Source organism: Mobula hypostoma, chromosome 14 (assembly GCF_963921235.1).
Source record: "Mobula hypostoma chromosome 14, sMobHyp1.1, whole genome shotgun sequence".
In the NCBI taxonomy this organism is placed as follows: Eukaryota; Metazoa; Chordata; class Chondrichthyes; order Myliobatiformes; family Myliobatidae; genus Mobula; species Mobula hypostoma.
The window spans coordinates 64,966,702-64,979,589 of NC_086110.1; the positions used below are offsets into that span (position 1 = coordinate 64,966,702).

The window sequence follows — 12,888 nt, forward strand, 5'->3', positions numbered from 1 at the left end:
TGTGTTAAGGTTTAGTGATCTTGTCATTTCCATTCTCTACCTCACTGTGTCCATGACCTCACTAACTGAAGATAAATAGGGGACTGAGGAACACATTACCAACAACAACCACAATAAAGAGTGTTTGAACTCAATATATGCTGCTAGATTGGGGGTCATTCCTAAAGTAGCAGACTCCAATCCCCTGATTGCTCCACCTGTCAAACTCTATTTCTTTCTAGTAACTTCAACTAAAATCTAGTCCTCCTTCCCTGATCACATCGTCCAACTCAAGCTGTTTACTGCATATTTACTAACAAATTTAACAACATCAATCCCAGCAAAATGGGAACTCACATTCACCAATTTATTTTTGGATTTACCAAAGTCCAAATATTTCTAAATTATAGCCTAAGTCGCCATTTTGGGTACTGACAATTATATATTTTAACCTGTTCTCCCATTGTTTGGTGACAGGAGTTGACAGTAATAATTCAACTTGTTTGTCATTCTGGACCAGAGTTTCTCAAACTTTTTAATGCTATGGACCAACAGCATTAAGCAAGGGGTCCATTTGAGAATTTCTGTTCTAGACCCAACTATTTGCCTTTATTTGGCCTCACCCTTTATTATTTCATCTCTCCTTCTTCCAGACAGTCATAGACTTCCCCTCATTATTTCATCCTCTTTCATCTCTGCACTTGCTTCAACCCTCTTCTAACATCTTAATTTTTTCCAGGGTAGATTATCTATTAAGATTAGAGTCAGAGTGTCATGGAGACATAGAACACTACAGCACAGAAACAGGCCCTTCAACCCATCTACTTCATGATAAATTATTTTCATCCTAGTCGCATGAACCCACACCTGGACCGTAACCCTCCATACTCCCCCCCCGCCCATCCACGTACTAATCCAAACTTCTCTTACATGTTGCAATCAAACCCACGTCTACTACTTCCACTAACAGCTCATTCCACATTCACACTACCCGCCGAATGAAGAAGTTCTCCCTGAGGTTACTCTAAAGTGCATTCAGTGACACCTGTACATCTGCTTAGTAATGCAAATATCTAATCAACCAATCATGTGGCAGCAACTCAATGCAAAATAACATGCTCACATGGTCCAAGAGGTTCAGTTGTTGTTCAGACCAAACATCAGAATGGAGAAGAAATATGATCTAAGTGATTGTTGGTGCCAGATGGGGTGGTTTAAGTACAGTGCTGTGCAAATGTCAGAAACACACACACACATATAGCTAAGATGTCAAAGACTTTTGCACAGTACTGTAAATTGTTTTTACATCATTTCCTGCATCAGTTAATTTTGATTAGATTTGAAGCACATAATGGAAAGACATTAATTTGCTCTTGAAGTAGCAGTATCTGTGAGTCTTCTTAATATTGGGAAACATTTAATAGATACAGTACCTAATAAAATATCCACTGAGTGTATTTGACTTTTCACTCTTAACATATGACCTCCAGTTCAAGTCTTATCCAACCTCAGTGGAAAAAAGCTTGCTTGCATATTTCCTTATCTACACCCCTTGTAAATTTGTATACCTTTAATCAAATCCCCACCCCCATTCTCCTATGCACCAAAGAATGAAGTCTTAACCTATTCATCTTTCCCCATACACAAACAAAAAAAAATCTGCAGATGCTGAAAATCCAGCAGCACAAACAAAACGTTGGAGGAACTCAGCAGGCCAGGCAGCATCTATGGAAAAGAGTAAATGATTGACGTTTCATAGAACATAGAATAGTACAGCACAGTACAGGCCCTTCGGCCAAACAATGTTGTGCCAACCCTTAAACCCTGCCTCCCATTTAACCGCCCACCTTAAATCCCTCCATATGTCTGTCTAGTAGTCTCTTAAATTTCACTAGTGTACCTGCCTCCACCACTGACTGAGGCAATGCATTCCACGCACCAACCACTCCCTGCATAAAAAACCTTCCTCTAATATCCCCCTTGATCTTCCCACCCCTTACCTTAAACCCATGTCCTCTTGTACTGTGCAGTGGTGCCCTGGGGAAGAGGCGCTGGGTATCCACTCTATCTATTCCTCTTAATATCTTCTATACCTCTATCATGTCTCCTCTCATCCTCCTTCTCTCCAAAAAGTAAAGCCCTAGCTCCCTTAATCTCTGATCATAATGCATACTCTCTAAACCAGGCTGCATCCTGGTAAATCTCCTCTGTACTCTTTCCAATGCTTCCACAACATTCCTATAGTGAGGCAATCAGAACTGGACACAGTACTTCAAGTGTGGCCTAACCAGAGTTTTATAGAGGTGCATCATTACCCCCCAACTCTTAAACTCTATCCCTCGACTTATGAAAGCTAACATCACATAAGCTTTCTTTACTACCCTATCTACCTGTGAGGCAACTTTCAGAGATCTGTGGACATGTACCCCGAGACCCCTCTGCGCCTCCACACTACCAAGTATCCTGCCATTTACTTTGTACTCTGCCTTGGAACTCCATCTGCCACTTCTCAGCCCACTTCTGCATCCTATCAATGTCTCTCTGCAATCTTCAACAATCCTCTACACTATCCACAACACCACCAACCTTTGTGTTGTCTGCAAACTTGCCAACCCACCATTCTACCCCCACATCCAGGTCGTTAATAAAAAATCATGAAAAGTAGAGGTCCCAGAACCAATCCTTGTGGGACACCACTAGTCACAATCCTCCAATCTGAATGTACTCCCTCCACCACCACCCTCTGCCTTCTGCAGGCAAGCCAATTCTGAATCCACCTGGCCAAACTTCCCTGGATCCCATGCCTCCTGATTTTCTGAATAAGCTTACCGTGTGGAACCTTGTCAACTGCCATACTAAAATCCATGTAGATAACATCCACTACACTACCCTCATCTATGTGCCTGGTCACCTCCTCAAAGAACTCTATCAGGCTTGTTAGACACGATCTGCCCTTCACAAAGCCATGCTGATTGTCGTTGATCAGACCATAATTCTCTAAATGCCCATAGATCCTATCTCTAAGAATCTTTTCCAACAGCTTTCCCACCACAGACGTAAGGCTCACTGGTCTATAATTACCCGGACTATCCCTACTACCTTTTTTGAACAAGGGATCAACATTCGCCTCCCTCCAATCCTCCGGTATCATTCCCATGGACAACGAGAACATAAAGATCCTAGCCAGAGGCTCAGCAATCTCTTCCCTCACCTCGTGGAGCAGCCTGGGGAATACTCCATCAGATCCCGGGGACTTACCCGTCCTAATGTATTTTAACAACTCCAACACCTCCTCTCCCTTAATATCAACATGCTCCAGAACATCAACCTCACTCATATTGTCCTCTCCATCATCAAGTTCCCTCTCATTGGTGAATACCGAAGAGAAGTATTCATTGAGGACCTCGTTCACTTCCAAAGCCTCCAGGCACATCTTCCCACCTTTATCTCTAATCGGTCCCATCTTCACTCCTGTCATCCTTTAATTTCTTCACATAATTGAAGAATGCTTTGTGGTTTTCCTTTACCTTATTTGCCAAAGCCTTCTCATGCCCCCTTCTTGCTCTGCTCAGCCCCTTCTTAAGCTCCTTTCCTGACAGTTTTTAAGTTGGGGGGTTATATGGGAGGCAGGGTTTAAGGGTCGGCACAACATTGTGGGCTGAAGGGCCTGTACTGTGATGTACTATTGTAGGTTCAATGTATGTTTACCTCACTGGGAGCAAGCTTGTCCTCAGCCTCTGCTCACTGAAGCCTCTCGAGCCAATGCCTTCCTACTCTGTCTCTCACTACTCTGTCACCTGCTCCGCTAATTTGTTCGCTTTCTAAAGTCTCCCATTGTCTCACAGTCCGACCTTCACGTGCTCGCGCAGTCGTGCCCCATTCAAACTGCTGAAGAAATGACCCTCCCCTTCTCAATCTGTTCGCTTCTTAAAGTCTCCCGCTGTCTCATAGGCCGACCTTCACGCGCTTGCGCAGTTGTGCGCCGTTTCGGCTGAGATGTTAGCCCTGATGAAGGGTCTCGGCCTGAAATGTGGACTGCTTATGCTTTCCCATAGATGCTGCCTGGGTTCCTAAGTTCCTCCACTATTTTGTATGCATAGCACATTTCCCTGTTAATTCATATCTTCAAGTCCCGACAACATACTTGTAAATTTTCAAGTTTCTTTGAACAATGCTTGGTATCCTAGCCTGATTTTCAATTCATAACTCAACAGGTTTCACACCTTCAACTGTTTGCTAAACCAGTTTTTAAACAATGTAATATGCTTCAACCATCACTGACATTGACTTTAAGTTCCTGAAAACTGTGTTTTCCCTCCATATCCTGTGCCGCTGATTTTAAAATCCTGCTCAAAAGATTGGCCCAAATGGAGAAAAAGAATCTCTCGTTTGCAAAGTTATTCATCTTGAAAACATGTGTTATGTAATCTTTATTTCCAATTCTATCGTCTCAAACTGAACAGAAAAAGTCAGCTTTGTTGCCATTGAGTTTGGTAGATCATTTCACAACATTGGAACCAGAATCATTCACGAAAGCGGGTGTTAGCTTGGACAGATCTTAATTTCTCTGCAGGTTAAAAATAGGCTTAAAGAGCCTCTTTATCAAGCAGTCCTGCTCCCCGTTGGTATGTGCCTGTCAACTTGCACCTCATCTGTATTTTCAAAGGCAGTGCTAATGCACGGCCTCACATGTAGGAAAACAGATGTGAGCTCCGTACTTATTAGGAAGAGGCAAATTCTTCTCAAACTATCTAATCTTAAAAATATTTTAACATTGGCACGTTGCACACTGGTTATCACATTAAATCACAAGCAAGTGATTCATTCACCAACTCTGAAATCAAAGTAAATTTATTATCAAAGTACATGTATGTCTCCATATACAACCCTGAGATTCATTTTCTTGTGGGCAAGAAGCTAATAACTATAACAGAATCAATGAAAGACAACAGGGCAGACATCCAGTGTGCTAATACAAAAGTAAATAATAAAGGCTTGGGCAAGTTTGTATGGAAGACCAGCAGTTGCCCATGCTGCAAGTCTCCCCTCTCCACGACACCGATGTTGTCCAAGGGAAGGGCATTAGGACCCATACTGCTTGGCACCGGTGTCATCGCAGAGCAATGTGTGGTTAAGTGCCTTGCTCACAAACACAACACGTTGCCTCGGCTGGGGCTCAAACTCATGACCTTCAGGTCACTAGTCCAATGCCTTAACCACTTGGCCACGTGCAAGTGGTTATACAAAAGTAAATAATAATAAATAAGTAAGCAATAAGCATTGAGGACATGAGCTGAAGAGTCCTTGAGAGTGAGTCCATAGGATGTGGGAACAGTTCAGTGATGGGGTGAGTGAAGTTATCCACACGGATTCAGGAGCCTGATGGTTAACTGTTCCTGAACTTGGTGGTGTAATTCCTGAAGCTCCTGTACCTTCCTCCTGATGGTTGCAGCGGTAAGAGGGCACGACCTGGATGTTGGGAGTCCCCAGCAGTGAATGCTGCTTTCCTGCAACAATGTGGTATAGAGGTACTGAATGGTTGGGAGGGCTTTACCTGTGATAGACTGGGCCTATCCACTACTTTTGCAGGATTTCCCATTCAAGAGCATTCGTAATGGCTGCAGCGAGAAGCCATAGCTTGGGTGGTGGCGGTTCTTCAAAAAATTGAGTGTTTCAAATTGTTTTCTATGAATTCACATCTTTATACTTTAAATAAAGTTTGTATATTTGAAGTTATAATTTTGGGGTTCTTTGTGATCAGTGTCAGATAGAAAGTCTCATAACTAGCATTGCATGTTGATATATCACTTTGCACCATCATCAGTGCTTTAGCTGGAGGGGCCTAAAACCAATTGTTTCACTGAAATATCATTAAAAATAACACACACACTGAATGCTGAGGGAACATATCAGGTCAAACAGCAACTATATAGAGGAATAAACAACCAATGTTTCAAGCCAAGCCCCTTCATTAAGACATGAAGGGTCTTAGCCCAGAACATCGACTGTTTATTCCTCTCTATAGATGCTGAGTTCCTCCAGCATTTTGTGTGTGTTGATGTGGATGTCCAGCATCTGCACAGTTTCTTGTGTTAATATTATTAGGAGACTCACTGCTAAGGAAATTGCTCCACTCCTCACATTAACACTGGGCAAGGAGCAGATTCTGTGCTATTACATCCAGCCCTCCGGGTTTCCTGGGTCATTGCTCTCAAACAGAAAATGAAAACTGAAAATTGAAAAGCAAACAATTACTTGCAATATAAACCAAATGGCTGGTTCTTTCCTCCTTTTGTATAATAATATACTCTATATGCAGAATCAGCTGACTCTATTTTATCCATTTTGGGCGCCGTTAATCCCATGTAAAGAAACACAAAGTTTGCATGAAAAACTGTCATCTTATCAATCCTTATTTTTTTCTCTCTCTCTTTCTCTCTCATGATTGCCAGTCAATCCTCGAGACAGAGGGCTTGGAGAAGTGATGTGGAAGATTGTAACATCGGAACAGCGAGTTGTTGGTCTCCACTCACGTTGTTGCGGAAGCGACTTCTCTCTCCCTCGCTAGTGAGAGAGAGAGAGAGAGAGAGAGCCTGTCTGAGATAGCAAAGTGCTGGTTATGGATTGTAGTTTTGATGGAGTTAATGATTTTTGGGTTTAGGACAATACATTTAGCGATTGACTATGGCTACCAGTCTTCACATCTGAAAATGTATTGTGTATTTAATTTTGAGTGCAGTTCTGAACGATGGGTTCCTGAAAGCTGTGAATCCCAGTCCAGACAATGCTGATTAAAATTCAAACATGAGGAAATCTGCAGATGCTGGAATTTCAAGCAACACCCATCAAAGTTGCTGGTGAACGCAGCAGGCCAGGCAGCATCTCTAGGAAGAGGTACAGTCGACGTTTTGGGCTGAGACCCTTCATCAGGACTAACTGAAAGAAGAGCTAGTAAGAAATTTGAAAGTGGGAGGGGGAAGGGGAGATCCAAAATGATAAGGAGGGGGAGGGATGGAGCCAAGAGCTGGACAGGTGATTGGCAAAAGGGATATGAGAGGATTATGGGACAGGAGGCCTAGGGAGAAAGAAAAGGGGGAGGGGGGAAACCCCAGAGAATGGGCAAGAGGTACGAGGGAGAAAAAGGAGAGAACGAAAAAGAATGTGTGTATATAAGTAAATAAAATACCGGATTTGGATGTCTGTGGTGTAGATGTGAATCAGGAGCTATGAAGGCTGCATGTAGTTTCAAAGAAAGCATTGTCCACATCGTAAATATGGAGCTGCCCTTTGATGTTTGACACATAAAATATCGAGCCCCACACCGGGCCGGCAGACCTTTCCACCGAACAGATCGCCATGATGCCTGCTGTACTTTGTTTTGTTGAATAAAGAAGCTGCTTTGTATCTACCAGTAATTTTCTCCAGCAACTTCATTCGCACAACAACAGATGGACTCTGCACCAAGGTCTCTTTGGGGGCCTTTTGCTGTTGCTTGGATTGAGTGGGGTTGGAAGGGTCAGTGCTTCTGCTGGCACAAGTGCAGGGGAGGGGGCATTGATGATTTTGTGCTGCTTGTGCGAAGGCTTTGATGCTTCTATCATTCATTCTATGGGTCTTCTTGTTTCATGGATGTCTGTGATGAGTACGAATTTCAGGTTGTATACTGTATACATTCCCTGATATTAAATGAACCCTTGTTGCAGAATAAAGTGAAGTGAGGCTGCAGTGTAGCCTAGAAAAGTGGCACAATAAATGATTTAATTATGTACTTTAACATCCATGTAATTCCACTCAATCGGTCATGTTTGACTTGCCAAGTAACTTGTTATTAAAAAAATAGTTTTTCCTGCTGAAATGTCAAGATTAATCACCCTAAGCACAAAATTTAACAAACTTTTGGATTAGTTTCAAGCTGCAAATTATTGTAGGGATCTGTATTTGCCGAGAGATTTTTCAGAACCCCTCACTCCCCCCCCTCCAAAAAAATGTCTTTGTAGTAGAAAATAAAAAAATATCCACTTCCAGCGAATGGCTGGAGACTGGAGTTTCCCAGCACTGGCTCTGAACTATTAACGTGCAATTTGAAATTTTTCTAAAAACAATTTATTCCCAGACATCTGTCTACAGGGATCTAGGTCAAGATGCCCCAAACTGAGTTGGAGGACCAGTAAAGAATGTTTTCAGCGCTGTCTTTTTGGTTGATCTCAAATGGATAGTGTTTATTGCATACTTCTTTTATTGTCCTATTAAATAGCATGGTCAGTTCAGCACAGGGAGGCTGTTACGGATTGTTATGTATTTTAGTGGTCACTAATTATTTAAAGCAATTTATTGTCTTCAATGTGTTCCATCTGCTTTGATAGCATTTGGGTTGAAAACATATGTGGCTCATTGATATATTAGGCATTCTCAATCCACTTGTGAACATTGGCTTACAGAAGGAATCTGACTAGTTCCAAGGCACAGAGACACACAATAAGCATTGCAAGAGGTCTACAAAAAAGTCCAGAACAGAAATTATGCAACTTAAGTGGAACTCCAGCCATAATATTATAAAACAGACATTCAATCAAGGATGGGCTATCTCATGCTACATCTTAAAAACCATCAACTGCACTTAGTTGGTGAAAACTTGAGATGGAAGTTTCCTGGGTCTGATTCTTTCCCTGAGACTTCAGCCCAACTTTCTCAGCCTGATGGAGGGACTCAGCGTGTCGAGCAGCATCTGTGGAGGAAATGAACTAGTTGATATTTCGAGATGAAACTCTGCGTCGAGACATCTAGACTGGACATTCCAGAGTGGCGTTGAGGGAACGCTGCACTGTTGGGGGTAACGTGCCAAGACAAAGAAACTTTAGGTAGATAAAAAAGATCTAACATAATCTTGCTATGAGATATACAAGAGGCCTAGATAGAGTGGACAGTCAGAGACTTTTTCCCAGGGCAGATATTGCAAATATGAGGGGGCATAACTTTAAGGTGATTGGTAAAAAGTATATGGGGCATGTTAGATCTAGTTTTTGGTTACACAGAGAGTGGTGGTTGTGTAGAAAGTCTTGCCAGATGTAGTTGTAGAAGCAAGTACATTAGTGACACCTAATAGATGTAAGGAGTTTCTTTTTTTTGTTACTGCTAAGGTGAATAAAATGGCTTCTTTGTTATGTTAAAAATAAAATGGCTTCTCTGTGATTTTAACTACTGAGACAGTGGTTCTCTCTCTAGCAGCTTGCTTGGGTTATATTACTGATAACGAGAATTGTATTCATTTGCTAACCAATTGGGGTAGATGTTATTCTTTTTTGTGTATCTGTAAGCTATTGTTTTCACAGGCTTTGGGGCAGAAGGCGCGACGGGGACAGAGAGAGGAGACGCAGTGCTGTAAGCTGGGCGACGGAACAGACCCCAGGCGGGTGTCCGAGGCCCAGGGTCTTCGGCAAGGAGAGGAGACGAAGACAGACTCGTGTGGAGCGTCTGGTCGACCACCGTGGTTGGTCCCAAGCAGCGGGTCGAGAAGGTCAGAGGAGATCGAACGGTGGAAAGAAGACTCCATTAATTGAGCTCCAGCTGTGTGCATAAAGTGGTTGAACTTTGATAAGTTTGGCACCTTTTACTTTCTTTTTATATTGTATCTCTGTTAATTACATAGTTCCAGTAAATACTTATAAAGTGTAATCATTTAATCGCATACGGTGTATTGTCTGTTACTTGGCAGGGTGGGGTACATCACACAGCATCCACACAAACTTGATTACCCAGTTTGGCAGGGCCAAAGGCTGCTCTCCCTAGACGAAATCGAGCTGAGCGAGCCTGAGGCTTACCAGGGGGCTACATAAGAAACATTTAAGCACATGAATGATAGAAAAATGGTGGCCTATGTAGGAGAGAAGCTGAGTGCTCTTCAGCTTTTGACCAACATACTAACCATTTTCATGCTGTTGTTTTTGGAACCTTGTTATGCACATATTTTGACTGCTGTGCATCTTAAGCTGTATCATTGGTCCCATTTAAAAGAATATAGAACAGTACAACACAGGGCCCGGCCCTTCAGCCCATGATACCTTTACTGACCATGTTGCCAAATTAAACTGATCCCACCTGCTTGTATATGTTCCATGTTGCTCTATTCCCATCTGTTTAAGTTTGGGAGTTTGTGAAGATTCGAAATAATCAAAATCATCTAAAGCTTTGACAAACTTCTATAGATGCATGGTGAAGAGTATATTGACTGGCCGCATCACAGCCTGGTATGGAAACACTATTGCCCTTGAAGTGAAAATCCCTACACAAAGTAATGGATATGGCCGAATCCAAAACGAGTAAAACCCTCCGCACCATTGAACACATCTACATGAAATCCATCATCAGGGTCCCCTACCACCCAGCACATGCTCTCTTCTCACTGCTGCCATCAGGAAGAAGTTACAGGAGTCTCAGAACTCACTACCAGGTTCAGGAACAGTTATTACCCCTCAACCATCAGGCTCTTGAATTAAAAGGGATAACTTTGAGATACTGTAGGGCGCACAATAGTGTAATGGCTAGCACAACACTTTACAGTACGGGTGACCGAGTTCAACTCCCACCACTTAGTATAGGGAGTTGGTACATACTCCCCGTGACCGTGAGAGTTTCCTCCGGTTATTCTGATTTCCTCCCACAGCTCCAAGGCATGCTGGTTGGTAGGTTAATTGGTCATTGTAAACTGTCCTGTGACTAGGCCAAGGTCAAATTGGGGGTTGCTAGGCAACATGGCTCAGAGGGCCAAGAGGGCTGACTCCATGCTGTATCTCAAAAAAAAAATCAAACTTCACTCAACTTCATTTGCCCCATCACTGAAATGTTCCTGTAACCTATGGACTCACTTTCAAGGACTCTTCATCTCATGTTCTTGATATTTATTGTTTATTTATTTATCAAAATTATTTATGGTATTTGCACAGTTTGTTGCTTTTTGCACACTGGTTGAATGCCTTTCATTGACTGTATTATGGTTATTATTCTATTATGGATTTAGTGAGTATGCTGCAAGTAAATGAATCTCAGGGTTGTACATATGGTGACATATATGTACTTTGATAATAAATTTACTTTAAACCTTGAACTTTTAAAACAATCACTACCATTTTTATCATCTACCACCAAACCCCACCCCCAGTATTGCATTCCAGTCATGAACAACTGCAAAAAAACCTGTCTTGCATATCTCCTTTGAACGTTCCCGTCTCTCATCTTAAAGCTCACTCTTACATTTGACAGTTTCCCCCTTGAGAAAAAAGCTAACCAACTACTTTATCCAAGGCTCCATTAATTTTACATGCTTCTATCAGGTCTCCTCTTGGCCTCTGATATGACAAGTATTTCATCAACTGTGAAGTACTTTGTAACATTTTGTTGGAAAGTGGAAGGTACTGTGTCAATCAAACCACTCTATCTCAATCATGTAATGAGACAAAATACTTTGAAACAAGGCACTCGTTAAATCTCCATTTCATGTTTACTTTAGACTCATTAACATGAGGACATTTTAGTACATTCAGTACAAGCACTTGTGTTAGATTACTGTACAACATTTTCTATTTTGGGAGATGAAACAAGAACCCTGACTCTGTATCAATATATTCCGTCTGGGTAGCCTCCAACCTGATGGCATGAACATTGACTTCTCTAACTTCCGCTAGGCCCCACCTCCCCCTCGTACCCCATCTGTTACTCTTTTTAATGCACACATTCTTTCTCTCACTCTCCTTTTTCTCCCTCTGTCCCTCTGAATATACCTCTTGCCCATCCTCTGGGTCACCCCCCCCCCCCGTCTTTCTTCCCGGACCTCCTGTCCCATGATCCTCTCGTATCCCCTTCTGCCTATCACCTATCTAGCTCTCGGCTCCATCCCTCCCCCTCCTGTCTTCTCCTATCATTTTGCATCTCCCCCTCCCCCTCCAGCTTTCAAATCCCTTACTCACTCTTCCTTCAGTTAGTCCTGACGAAGGGTCTCGGCCTGAAACGTCGACTGCGCCTCTTCCTATAGATGCTGCCTGGCCTGCTGCGTTCACCAGCAACTTTGATGTATGTTGCTGTGACTCTGTATCAATTCCAGTTTCCAAGTTAGATTAGATTATGAGAACACTCAGTCCTCTTTTAATGTCATTTAGAAATGCATACATGCATAAAGAAATGATGTAATGTTTCTCCGGAGTGATATCACAGAAAACAGGACAAACCAAAGACTAACACTGACAGAACCACATAATTATAACATATAGTTACAGCGGTGCAAAGCAATACCATAATTTGATGAAGAACAAACTATAGGCACGATAAAAGTACTCTCAAAGTCCCCGAGTTGATCGACTCCCGAGACCCCGATAGCAGGTGGCAAAAGGGAGAAACTCCCTGCCATAAACCTCCAGGCACCATCAACTTGCCGATGCCTTGGAAGCAACCGACCACAGCCGACACTGAGTCCGTCCGTCCAAAAACTTCAAGCCTCCGACCAGCCCCTCCGAAACAGCCTCCCGAGCGCCATCCTCTGCCGAGCACCTTCGACCTAGCCCCAGCCACTAAAACAAGCAAAGCCAGGGATTCAGGGCCTTCTGCTCCAGAGATTTCGGTTACCACACAGTAGCAGCGGCAGCGAAATGGGCATTTCAGAAGTTTTCCAGATGTTTCTCCGTACTGTCACGTCCATCTCCATCAAATCAGAATTGTGCACGGTCCCCTACTTGACAGATTACAGACATCAATCACCGGAGAGGCCGCGCGCGCTACCGTCGCACCGCCATCTTCTCCTCTTCTTATTCCTTTTATTAAACCAGTTCCGTCCAGAGGATTTTTTTAGGCAAATTTTTCAATTTGTCATGATGTTCCTTCAGTAAGTTGGATCTGTTGGAAAAATAATTAGAATCCTCTCAA

At 42.7% G+C, this 12,888-nt stretch overlaps 2 protein-coding genes across 2 annotated transcripts in view; one reads left to right on the forward strand and one right to left on the reverse strand.

Annotated features, from left to right (window-relative positions):
* LOC134356332 (uncharacterized) overlaps positions 1-9,658 on the forward strand; it is a 50,961-nt gene extending 41,303 nt beyond the window's left edge. Inside the window, exon 2 of the transcript XR_010020337.1 lies at positions 9,309-9,658. The gene's annotated coding sequence lies outside the window, so the exon portion shown is untranslated. The remainder of the gene's footprint in view (positions 1-9,308) is intronic.
* Positions 1-12,888, reverse strand: part of si:dkey-234i14.6 (uncharacterized) — a 136,286-nt gene that overhangs the window by 7,055 nt on the left and 116,343 nt on the right. The window lies entirely within an intron of this gene.